The 12,900-nt window shown below is 45.1% G+C and overlaps 1 protein-coding gene across 2 annotated transcripts in view; it reads left to right on the top strand.

The window, feature by feature from the left end:
• The first annotated feature begins 865 nt into the window (after positions 1-865).
• SLC7A1 (solute carrier family 7 member 1) overlaps positions 866-12,900 on the top strand; it is a 31,423-nt gene continuing 19,388 nt past the window's right edge. For both annotated transcript variants that reach the window (XM_083883164.1, XM_083883165.1), the window contains exon 1: positions 866-944. The gene's annotated coding sequence lies outside the window, so the exon portion shown is untranslated. The remainder of the gene's footprint in view (positions 945-12,900) is intronic.

Consider the following 12,900-nt stretch of genomic DNA (forward strand, 5'->3'; position numbering starts at 1 on the left):
TTTTGCTTGACTTCTTCTTTGCCTTAGTTACATCCTTTATTTCTCCAAGACTATGTTGTTCTGTTCTACTGTCCTTGGTAAGAAGTAAAATAGTTGTCCTTATCAAGTGAGTAAAAAGCTGTTCTGTCCTTATCAGGGGGTGTTCAGCCTGGAGAAAAGATTGTGTGGAGACCTCACGGCAGCCTTCCGGTATCTTAGGGACGCCTACAGGAGGGCTGGAAAGGGACTCTTTGTCAGGAACTGTAGTGATAGGACAAGAAGTAATGGCTAAAAATTGAAAAGGAAAGAAGTTAGGTCAGATATTAGGAAAAAGTTTTTACTGTGAGGGTGGTGAAACACTGGAAGAGGTTGCCCAGGGAGGCTGTGGATGCCCAATCCTGGCAGTGTTCAGGGAGAGACTGGATAATGCCTTGAGCAACGTGGTGGAGCAGGAGGTGTCCCTTCCCACAGCAGGAAAGTTTAGGACTGGATAATCTTTAACATCCATTCCCAAACCTTAACATTCTATGATTATCCACTGCATCCGTTTCACCAGAGATGGCGTCCCTCGCTCAACCATGTTCTGCAGAATCCAGCAGCTCTAAAGAGCAGGACCATTAAGCTGTGCCTTACACCTGATATAGTCCAACCTAGCCTTCAGTTCTCATTGCCAAGGAGCATGAGGAGAAAATGGAAAGCTGAGCAGCTTTTAAATCCACGCCAGACAAGCGGCATAAGCGGTTTGCAGGTGCTGGCCTGTGCCCTGGCCTGTGCCCGATCCAGCGATGGTCCCACTGCAGGCCGCAGCCCCCGGCCCGGCCCTGCCCCTCACCACGTGGGGCCGTGCCCACGTCAAACAGCTCCACCCGTTCCACCATCGGGCGGGCGGGCCCGCGCAGGAGCTCTAAAGCTTCAAGGGGGAGCCTGGGGTCGCTGCTGTGCCGCTCGCCCGAGCCCCCGGCTGGGTGAGTGTGGGACGGGGCGGGCGGGGGCCCCACGCGGCGCGTCCATTTCGCGCGGTGCTGCCGGCGCGGCCCTGCGCCCCCGGCCCTGCGCCTCCGGCCCGCCCGAGCCCCTGCGGGCCCCACAGCACAGCCCCACAGCCCAGCCCCGCCGCAGCCATCCCCTCCTCTCCCCTGACCCCCACCCCAGGCTACCAGGGCCGTGCCGCGGCCCCTCTGCGCCTCCAGGGTGCCGGCGGGGAGGGCCTTGGCGCGGGAGCCTGTGCCCCCGGCCATACTGTGCTAGGCTGCCAAGGGAGATGGATTGATTAGTCAGGGAATTCATCATTAATTCTGTTGCCAGCTGGTAGAAGCCTTGGTTTTGGAGCAGGGCGGTGTTTCTGTAGGTGCTGTGGTGAGGGAAAGGCGGTGGCGGCTGTGGAGAGGCTGCGGGTCTGGAGGGGCAGAAGGGCTGCGGTGATGGTGCTGCTGCAGGTACAGGCGTTACCCGCCCTTAGCTCGGCGCTTGTGCCACTTGCTGGGGTCAATTGCAAATGTTATTTTCTGCTTGAGCAAGAACCGCATGGTGAATCAGTCCAGCATCAGCTGAACTAGCGGATAGCCTGCCCCGCTTCCCTTTTCCCCCCTCTGTGGGCTCTGCCAAGCCGTGGGCCGAGGGGTGGGGATGTGGTCACAGGTGGCCATGGGGGTGGCATGTGGGACCCTCTGCCGTGGCACAGTAATGACCCCTGGAGCCATTCGTTCACCCGCTGGTGCTTGACTGTGTGCTGCCTCCGAGTTAGAGGCAAACACAATGAAAACTTGGAAACAACAGGCAGAAATAGGTGCTCTATGGACTTGTGTTGCCTTTAGTGGCCATCTGACATGGTTTTTGGACAAGCTTTCCGTATAATGCAAAAGACTGTGTTATGGCGCAGGCTCTATAGCTGCAAGTGCTGACCCTGGCATAAAGCAGGAGCAAGCTTTTGGATTGCTGTGAGGTTTGAAAGTTACTTTGCTTTCAAGTGTTTCAAGTATCTTGCATTTTGAACCATCTGATAGGGTCAGACCTTGACCGTGCTCTATCCCATGATGGTTATATTGGCTTTAAAATAAGGCCTTTTCTTGGGCAGAGGAGCTACTGGGTGTTTACTCCACGACTTATGCCCCTTTGGTGGTGTTTGTAAAATTTTGAGCCTTGCTGCTTGTAGGGCTGTGCTGAACAGTGCAGAGATGTGTTCATTCAGAAGGCACTTGAGTGGGCTGTGACAGAAACGTGAGGCCTAGTAGGGTTCTAATTATGGCAGTTCACTTGTGCCATGTGGGTGAGACACAATATGCTCTTGCCTCCTCGTGGAGTATATTCTTGCAATACTTTTTTTTCTAAACTGAAGAAATTAGCTCAGAGAAGAGGAAGCTAGTAACTCTTTAATCAGACCGGAGAAACCAGTTCCAAGGTGTATTGTTGAAAGGTTCTTCCTCATTTTTCTTGTGTAATCTGTTGCCAGATGGCAGGTAGCATTCATTCTCATGGTGGTGTGCCTCAGTTGTGTGTCGCTGCTTTGAGCTGTGTGACATGGTGAATGGTTGGATTTGGTCATCTTGGAGTTCTTTTCCAAGCGTAACAATAGCATGGTTCTGATACCACAGGAGTGAGTTACAATCTAGCTGGTGTTGAGCACAGTTGCTGGCCTGGTGTGTGCAAGAGGGAGGGGAAAAAAGGAGTGGTGGGAAAAGAAGAAAAAGCAGATAGGAAAGATGAGAGGGAGAAATATGGTTTGAGTGAAGGAGGACAGGGGTCTTACTGCAATTACTGCCTCTCCTACCTTTTAGTTCACTCTTGATCTAGCAAGTTCCTCCACTCCGAGGACAGGTCGTTGAGACTTTAGTAGCCTTTCAGAAATGTTGCTTCCAATTGTATCTCACTTTTAAGTGAATAGAAAACAAAGTTTTAAGTTTAATTGTCTTTTCATGTTTATCTGTGATGCTAAAAGCACCAGTGTAGAGTGGGGCAGGAGGAAAAGAGAGTGAGTGTGCTGGGTAGTAGATGCTGGCTTGATCCTTTTGGGATTTATTGTCTCTGCCATCCTGGTGACAAAGACAGATAGGGATGTGACACAGCCCCTTTGCTGCTCCAGAAGGATGAGCAAAGAAGTCCTCCTGACTTAACTCTGTATGTGGAGAAACTAGAGCTACTGACCATTGGCACTGTGAGGCTGTGTGCTGTGGAGAGCTCCTTCAGTGCTTTGGGCAGGGTTGGTTGGGGTCAGCTGCAGTCAATGCTAACCCAGAGTTAGTAACCCCGGGTGGGTGTTCTGTATCCTAGATTTTTTTTCGTTACCTGTTATATCCCCATCCTTCATTATCCTAAGGTCAAAATTTCTGAAAATCTGTCACATGCTGAATGGTGTTGAAGGTGGCATTCATCTGGCCATAGGTACTCATCCATGTCCAAGGTGGTCAGGAGAGGGATGGATATTCATGGGGTGTGATTCACCTTAGCCCAGTACACTTAAACAAATTACCTGGCTTGCTTATCCGCTTTCCACTGCGTATAAAAAAAGTCATGAATGGTCCAAGTATTTATCTCAAGAAACTTGTGAGTTTCTTGGAAATCTCAAAGATTTTGGGAAGAGTTATGGCAGTTTTGCTGTAAGAGTGGGTTTGTTTTGGTGTTTGGGTGCCCCTACATAGTGCAGTTGTTGCAACGTTACTGGCTACTAAAACCTACCTAAGGAAAGAAAAAGGCATAACTGAATCTGATGCTCAAACAAAACAAGGGAGCTATCACTTGACATATGATGGGCCCACTAGTTGCATGATTCTTGACTGTTGCCTGTGGTTCCTGGGTAGTTTGGGGGGTGTCAGGAGCTGGGGCTCCCACCTTCCTGTTGTGGTTTGTAGAAATCTAATGCCGTGGCAGCACTGGCTGGAACGGCCTTCCTCGATGGTGAGTCAGCAGCTGCTGCCCTTCCAGAGTCCCTGACGCTGCCGGAGATCACCAAGGTGGTGGATTATAAATCCTGCGAGTGGTACTATGATAACCTGCCTGGTATGTGCAGAAACACAAGGATGATCCCTAAAAAAGCTGTCAGTTCTTGTGTGGGAACTGAAAAAGCAGAGGACTTTCACAGTGTTGCAATAAGCTTACATAGATAGAGATTTGAAACAGAGTTGAATTTTAGGCTTTGAAATATTTGGCGCATACAAAGTTTCTGAGCTGCAAAAAATATGAAACAAGCAACTATTGTATGCTGTAAAGGTGTACGTGTAGTGTTCATTGATTGGCCTAAGTACATGCTTGTAAGCTTTTAGCATTATCCTATTGGCTGAAAAGGTTTTAAAAGGCCGTGTAACAAAGAGAACTTCAGCTTCTGTTATAGTGTGAATTTTACCATCTTTCATGTCTCTGCCTTCACTAAGACTGATAATGCAATAAAAAGCTCTTGGAACGCCTCTTGATCACCCCATCCCGTTATTAGTGATTAGATCCAACACTGTTGTGCTTTGGCTGCTACAGACAAACCGTCACAGATGTTGGAGCATTTTTGAGCCTGTTTTTTCCTTTGAAGGAATTACCTGGAGAGCAGAGCGGCATGGTGCAGGGCACCATCAAAAACACAACAGCAGTGCTTTGTTCTTCACGTTCCTGTTCAGACTCTTGTGGGGGAATGGTAATTATCATTTGTTTCCCTTACTTTCTCTAAAACCACCAATTTTCTTTTGCAAGTCCCAGGCAGGGGAGCTAAGCAGAATATTTACAGCCAGTTGTAAAGCACCTTGCAGCAGCAGAATTTATTATACTTCAAAGTTTTTTGTTCTAGATAAGTGACATGGGGAGAGATGGCACAGTATGTTCTGAGAGGTGTTGCATTATACATTTCGCCATACTTCTCCAAGACTGTCGTATCTAGGTCTCTCTGTGTATTCCCCCAGTCCCATAAACATAATTAGGAATTATTTCCTTTGATGTCAGAATGATGATGTGGAAAAATATACCAATGTTTTAAAAAGTTGAGCAGTTTGTATGATATTAGTCATTTTTCTCCTAATAAAAAGTGTGTACATATCCAAACACTGTATTCTGCTGATAGGGACACAATTATTTTTAAGGATAGGAATATAACTTCCCTTGACAGGACTATGTGCTGGGTGAATTCACTTACATCTGTCACTGGCTTGCAGGAGCATTTTTTGGGGCAAATCAGGCTTCTGCATGAAGGGCAGGGAGGTGCAGGTGACAATTCCAATACATTCAGAAAACTGAGTTAAGATTTTAGCCTACAGATTGCATAACTACTACACTGATGGGGTTGAATAAAAAGTAGATGACAAATTTGGTTTTTGCTCATGGGAGTTAATTAAGTGAGTTAACTTCTCTCAGTTGTCTTGTGCTTCCAAGGGAGCCTGAACAAGCCTTCTTCATGGAGGGATGTGGATTGCAAGACCTGGTATTCAGCCATACAGATGGCAAAATAAACTGTAATTTATAATAAATAATAATAAATGTATAAATAAATGTGTCTACAAGGTAATGCTTGCTTCTCCTCATGAAAACCAGGGACCTGAGTCTGCATGGTATTTTGCAATGGCCTCTTGGCTAGGCCAAGTCTGCCAGCTTCTTGCATTTCTTACCTCCTGGTATCACTGTGTTGTCTTTGAATGGCCTGCAAATCAATGGGAAAACTCCCAAATTAACAAAAATATATTCTAATTACTTTGCTAATGACTTTGTTTTGATTGCAGAAGCCTAAAGGAGTGATGTCGCATGTTTTGAATTTTCATGGAATCCTAGAATGGTCTGGTTTGGAAGGAACCTTTGAAGTTCCATGCAAGGGAACTTGGAAAGGGTGACCAGGGTCTGCAGCTGCCTCATGGTCCTGCCTCCAGCTGGAGCTGCCACTGCTCTCCATGACCTCCCTGTTGGCCTCCACCTGTTCCCCGCTGCTCAGAGACTTGTAGCAAAGTCCAATTATTCATACCCACTTTGATCTGTCCCTTGTCTGCACCTGAAAGTCCCAGCTTGGCTGTGCCCTTCATCCTGGTGAAATAATGGTGTTTGGGGAAGTCTTCTTCCTTTATTCTGTCTGTCTGATCGGTCCCATGTCTGTGCAGGATATTTTTTGTTTTGCATAAAGATTGCGGCTCTTAATGTTTTGTTTGTTTCTCCACTATCGTTTTAACTAACATACTTCCTTATCCCCCAGGGGACATTTCCCACCTTCTTCCAAGTACTATTGTCCAAGGACCACTGTGGAGTCTCTTGTGCCCTTAAAGGAATTTCCGATTTTGAAGTAAGGTTATGTTTGGGGTAAGGGTAGTAAGCTGGCCAAGGCTACAGGGGCCCCTTGAAGGTGTGAGGGGATCCCGGCCCATACTCAGTCTCCACAGATAAGAAACACTCCCCAAGGCTGTGCTTTGGGAGGGAGTGAGAACACAGAAGCTGTAGGGCTGGTGTAGTTGCACCAGTTTAGGGGGGTGTAATCTTTGTTGAATGGGGTTACGTCTTTTTTATGGGCGGACCGAATGAGTTCAGGGTGGGTCAAGAGTGCATTAGGAGGTTGATATTGAACCATTATTAACCTCCAAGGCTCATTACTGCATTAATGAGTAATGAGCCTTGGAGGACCCCAACTGCTCTAGTTCTTGGGGTTCCTCTGATGTTTGCGCTAGGATCTGGGTCCACTCGTCCCAAGTGTCTGCCGGATTGGGTTTCTTGTCTGTGTATGGGTATTCATTTGCTGCTAGGGAACCCCCACCAGGCATGTTGACAGTGGGTTGTCCACACTGCCCATTGACACCAAAGAGAAGATTGCACAATGTTTGGAAGGAGCCATGGGGGCGAAGTCTTTTGTTACACCTGGGAGGGGTTGCTTTTCCAGGGCAAAGGAGTTGGAAATTCCTTTAAGGGCACAAGGAACTCCACAGACCACAACTGGTTTATGCTGAATGACATGGCCAGGGCTTTTGGCTGAGCAAAGATCTGTCTTCATTTTATCCGTGTTTAAAGAGACAGAAGCTCACTTATTTAATATTGTTTCCCAGAGCATTAATTTTTTTCTGCTCAGTACCAAGGCTGAGTCCCTGGCAGATTATGAACGATGGGTTGTTTCATGTGAATCCCTGCCAATCTGTCTCAGGCTTTCATTTGGGAAGTGTAATTATCAGTGGAGATCCCCTTTGCTGTTATGACAAATTGAGGGAGTTAAATCAAGCGATTTTCTTGCAAGGTGTAACTTGAAGTCATGCTGAGGAACTGTTTAACGAGACTGTACTAGAGCTGGTAGGAGACTTTTTCATCAGAAAATAGTGATTCATGTAATTAGAGAGGTGTGATGCCCTTTAATGGCTAGGCAGAAAGACATTTCCTTAACTTTTTTATCTCTGAGGAGCTATGGATGGCAAATGCGCTACTATCCTCCTCAAAACATTGGATGCTGTTTGGAGCTGACAGGATCTTCACCAGCTGAAATTTGAGATGTGGGCCAAAAGGGCTGAGGGAACTGCAGGCACCTTTCACTGGATGGTACTTCTCAGATGGGAATGTATCCTGGAAAGTGTCACATCTCTCTTCTTTGCCCTGGCTGCTCTTTGTGGTGGTCTGCCATTCGCTCAGTTGTAGTCACAGTGTTGAGTTTGTTTCAGTGGTGATAGTTTTCAGCATGATTCCCCAGGTGGTTATTCTGGTACAGCTATGGGATGATAGAAAGTAGGCTAGGGAGAGGAAGATCTGGTTTCATGATTTAACCCTGCCGAAACAAGCGTTGTCTGGCTGCACCTGTTTTCCCTGTTTTAAAGCAGGGTGCACTATATCCAGTTGGAGTCTAAAAGGTATTTTTCTTAACCTGTTTTTTGCAACACGTGGGTGGTGGAGTTCTATTGTACCTGGTCCCAACCTTTCATTGTGCCCGCAGCTGGAAAGTGATTGTAACATCAAATTCCCCATTGCAAATTAAGCATGATATGATGTGTGTTTCTGCATTAGGGGAATTAGTGTCTATCCAACTTTTTCCCTGTTGAATGGCTTATTGTGTTCCACATTTGATGATAATCATAGCTGGAGTTTTGTGCAGAGGAAGGAGCAGCACAACTTCCATTTTGGAGATTTTTTAAGCATGAATCCTGAGTGTTTGAAGTACTCTTCTCATGACTTCCACAGCAGGAACCTCCGTCCTTTACTTTGGTCAAAAATGGCTGCTCATTTCAAAATGGATTTTGCATATCATCAAAAATAACCCAGACTGACTTTGCTGCAGGTATTGAGACAAAACACTGAAGTTTGCCTGCTTTGAAATATTGAGGAAGTTGAAAATCTCCGTCTGAATTTGTGGAAAAGGATGGTCTTTGCCATCTTGGAAATTGTCCTGGGATGAGAGGATTTTCTGACCTTGAAAGTCAGTAGCCATGACTGTTTGGAAAGCAACTGGGTGAGCTGCAGCACCCTGGTGTTCTCCCAACAGCAGTAATTGAGCACTTCCTTCATGTCCAGTGGGACTTGGTGGTCCCCTTTCAGTAACCGAGTGCCGGTCAGTGGGTCATAGGGGGATTATAAAGAACACTTCACTGCACCTTCTCCAATGGAATAAGATCCTCCAGGTCTGTGAGACACCTGGAGAGGAGTAGGCAAATGCTGCTTTGAAAATGTTCTTTATACTCAGGAGACTGAGGAATAGAAACCTGTAGCATGCCCAGCTGTCCGTGACAGTGGGCTGGTCCCCCAGCACCACCTCCCTCCTGGTGTTAAAGGACCAACAAAGGAAAGTAATATGATCCCCTTCCCTTCAGACAGGCAGTATGCCTTTAAACAGGTGAATAAGATTGGGTTTTGTGTACACTGCACACCCACACCTCTGTGTGCCCATACCTTTGTTTAATGTGTTGTTTGTATTTAACTGCCTAGCTCCCTTCCTTTGAGCAGCAAATGCCTTGCTAGTGGCTGATCTTGATTTTTAATGACAAAATTGGGAAAGAATTTAACATTAATGTCCACCTATATGTAAGTATATGCACTCAAATGTAGTCTAGATTAACGGATATTGAGGTATATGCATACATTTGCACACATATTAAAAAATAATAATAATAAGGAAGGGAACAATTTAATGCCACATAGACACCTTCCTTTTCTGGTTAAAATACTTCAGCAGGACAACATCTGTTCACACACAATAAAACAAATGCAAAGAATTGCAGCTATTTTGGTGGCTTTTGACTTGGACTTCTCGCTATTGCTGCTGCTATAGTGAGATAACTCCCAGCTTTGCATAATGCTTGGTCATGCCTTTGCTTTCACTGGCCACTTTGCTGGTGGCTGCATCTGCAAATGGCTGCAGTCAAAGTCCCTGAGTTGGTCTTCAGCATTTGTCCCAAGCATGTCTTCTTCAGCAAGGTTAGGCTTAGATTTTCTTCTATCCTTAATAGAAAACGCCTTGTTCTGCTTAATCTGCTTTAGTTTTGTGCTCTTCTGCAAAGTGGAGAAGAAAATTCTCAGGAATAGCAATGCCTTGAAATAGGTAAAGAGTGGCGTTTCAGAAATTGTAATTGTTGAGGAAGTGATAGTATTGCTTATGTAAAACGTTACCCTGTTGGCTTATTTTTACACATGGTATTTTATGTTTAGCTGGACAGATGTTTATTATGGTTTCCTTTTTGCTGTCAATGACATGGCAGATTGCTTATTTTCTTATGGGTTTCTTCTGAGGAATGGGGAAGGAAATCTATCAACCTGATATAATAGATATGTTAACCATTAGATAAAAGGAAGAATCTTATTTTATTTGAAAATACAATAGTCATGACACAAAAAGTTGGACAGGGAACAAAAGTAATAAACATAAAATGCACTGTAATAAAAACATGAGTAGCAGTTGGACTATTGAAGTTGGTGGGAGCTTTTCCACCGATTTTAGTGGGACAGGATTCACCCAAGGATGTGGCCCCTGTCTTGGGGTCCACCCTGCTAGGCTGCCTGGGTGTGTCCTGCTTCCCACTGCTCCCAAAACCTCTGCTCCAACCAAAACATGGAGATACCCAAAGTGTTGGGGTGAAGCCATTTCCTAACCAGGGTCTGAGTGTCTGGGAGTTGCCGCTCAGTGTTTCTAATTGGAGAAACCAGATCTAAGGCAGTGGTGAGAGCTGGATATGTGCAGAACAAAACTAATCTATATTCATTCAGATTCAAATTTCCTCAGCTTGAAAGTGGTTAAGGTACCATCTGGTAACATTTCTGGAATAATATATAGTTTCTTATGTTATTTGGACTGCTTTATGCCACAGGAATACTGACCGTGGTGCATTGAAAAAAAAAAAAAAGGCTCATCTTTTTTCAGGTGAGGTTGGGTGTGGGAAGCAGCCCAGAACAAAGGGTCACTTCAAAGTCAAGGATGACTGTTTCAGAAGGCGAAATCACAGCTGGATCCAACTTCTAAGGAGAGGAAAGATCATAATCTCTGCCAAAATCACCCTTTGATATGCTTGCAAAGATAACAAATGATACCGAGGAGGTTTTAGGCAGAGGTGTAATAACTCTGTACTACATCCTGCTAAACCAAAAGATTGTTCTCCTGAAAAAAATCTCATTTCTCTTCACTGAAGGTCCCTTTGTCAAGCTACAGTGAATATAATTGAAAGTGGAAGGTTGATTTGGTACCTGCTGTTACAAAAGCAAAGAAAACATGTAAGAGATGCTTAGGATGGTGATTAGTGGCCTGTGAGATGAATGACAGTGCTGTGCTTGAGGGCCACAGAACACGGCTCCATTGCAGGCTCCCTGTTTGTTACCTGCAGGCTATAGGAAGTATTCTATTCACAACAGAGATGCTCAGACTTTGATTTTTTTGGGAAAGAGGGAGTTGATATCTTGATCTGGAGTTCAGCTAGAAGAGCACTGTCCAGTGGCATCAAGCCAATTGCAGGATGTTGGTCTTAATTTCCAGGTCTGTCATAATTAAATAGCCCCTCTTCTAAGCAAATTATCCGTAAAAAGCAGTTCTGCTTTATTCTTGATGGCCATAGTACAGCTTTGAACCTGTAGATAGGCCCAAGGGAGCTTCCAAGTGAAATTGGCTTTGAAATATGTTTTTTCTGGGATACTCTTGAGTGATACATAAACTTGAAATAATTCACTAGGTTATTTTTTTTTTAGTGAATAAATTGTACATCCCCCTGCCCCCTAGGACCTTGCCAAGTTGTCACCCTGATCCTCCATCTCTGCACTACGGGTCTGTTCCTCTCCTGGTGACATTGCCCCTCATCAACCCTGGTTTTGCCAAGGAAGTGATTTCTCATGATGTCTGTGTCTGTGACACAGCAAGAAATTGGAGACTTCAAAATCCCCTTCATTTTCAGTGCAGAATTAAGACCACAAAGTTATGTTTGTTTTACAGGATACAAGATTTCATTAAGGTAGATGTCTGCATAAGAAGTAAAAGGTTTACCGTTGTTGTTAGATAGCATCCCAAAAAGCAACAGAATTCATAGGAGATACTCCAGTGCCACAATCTTCCTGTCTGTTTAACCCAGTTCTGAGTTTGTGACTGCCCTGTCCCAGCTTTAGGGAGTTGGGCAGTTGTCCAGCCAAAAGCAGCCCTGGCTGACGTGGATTTGGGTAAGGTTCAGGTGGAAAGGAGATTGAGTGTACAGTCATGGCATATGCATGTATTTAGGTAAAGACTCAGGTTGTCTTCCTGCTGAAGGGAGAAGATAGTTTTCCTTCTCTGTGTGTGTTGGAACTCCCCTGGTTAATGAAACAAGACTTCTGTGAGATTGGCCTAAAACCTGGCTTTCTTTTTGTCTAAATCCCTGTCTGTTGGGAGCATGTCTGAGAGCTGTTGGTGGGGTACAATTCCTGACACAGTGGGCCTTGTAAATCCTCAGCCCTGTTCCTGCAGTTGTAATTACTTTTTCATAGTAGGGGAGTTAGTGTAAAGCCAAGAGAAGAGGATTTAAGCCAGGACTTACGGCCAGTGTCTTGGAAAAGTGAAGAGGATTTTTGGTTTTGTAGTTGATGCTGAGATGACAAGATTGAAGCATGGATTTAACTGTTGCCTTAGTTAATTAAGTTTCTTAGTACATATTTTTCCACCTTTTACACTAGGTTTTAGCTGGAGCTGATGAAGTACCAATCTCACTGAACTGTACTGTAAATTGCATTTAGGAGTATTTTTGCCTGCTCATTATTCTCAGCACAGTATTGATGTCCATGTGCAATGTGTACTGCTTGAAAGTGTGTGCCTCAATCCAGCATTGCATCTAAATAAAAGGACCTTTTTTCTTTTCCATAATTAATGAAGAAACATTTTTAAAGCCATGTTGCTGAAGCCAGGCTTAATGGTACAGTGTGGGTATCAGGGTAGGGCTGTTGGAGCTAGAGGACACAGTCTGAGGTGGAAGATGAGGTTCGTCCTTGTAGGCTGTGGCCACACAGCCTGTAGATTTGTAGAGCAAAGCAGAGAAAATCTGATGTCTGCACAACCCATCTTACAGATGAGGTGGTCCTGGAGTAGCTGTTCCCTCAGGCTGAGAACCCATCAGGTTGGGATGTGTTACATACAACCCTGCAATGTCCTCAGGTTTAAATTAATCGCATTAGTACAGGGTTTGTGCATTCCATGAGCTCTCTGCACTGTGAACCGAAGTGTAGTAAATGGGGCAGCTGGAACATTCACTTTTAAAGTACTCTCTTGTCCAGGAAAACCCCTCTGAAATCTGAAAGACAAAATTTGTATTTTTAGTTTGCCCACTTGTGTGTGAAGTGAGTGACTGTGGGGCAGGGTGGAAGCTGGGCTGGAGTGTTGCCTCTCTCCTGGGATTGCACAAAGTTTGCAGCGTGACTGAGAGTTGGAAGCAGAAAATGCTTCGACGTTGTTTTTTAATTCCCCATCGTAGGTCTAGATAAAATGCCAAAGGAGGTATTTCACCCTGTAAAAAGGTGGAAAATGGAAAGTTTCATTTGCTGAAATGTAACAGGGCTGTAGCACTG

This window comes from Zosterops lateralis (genome assembly GCF_965231275.1).
Source record: "Zosterops lateralis genome assembly, chromosome: 2".
In the NCBI taxonomy this organism is placed as follows: domain Eukaryota; kingdom Metazoa; phylum Chordata; class Aves; order Passeriformes; family Zosteropidae; genus Zosterops; species Zosterops lateralis.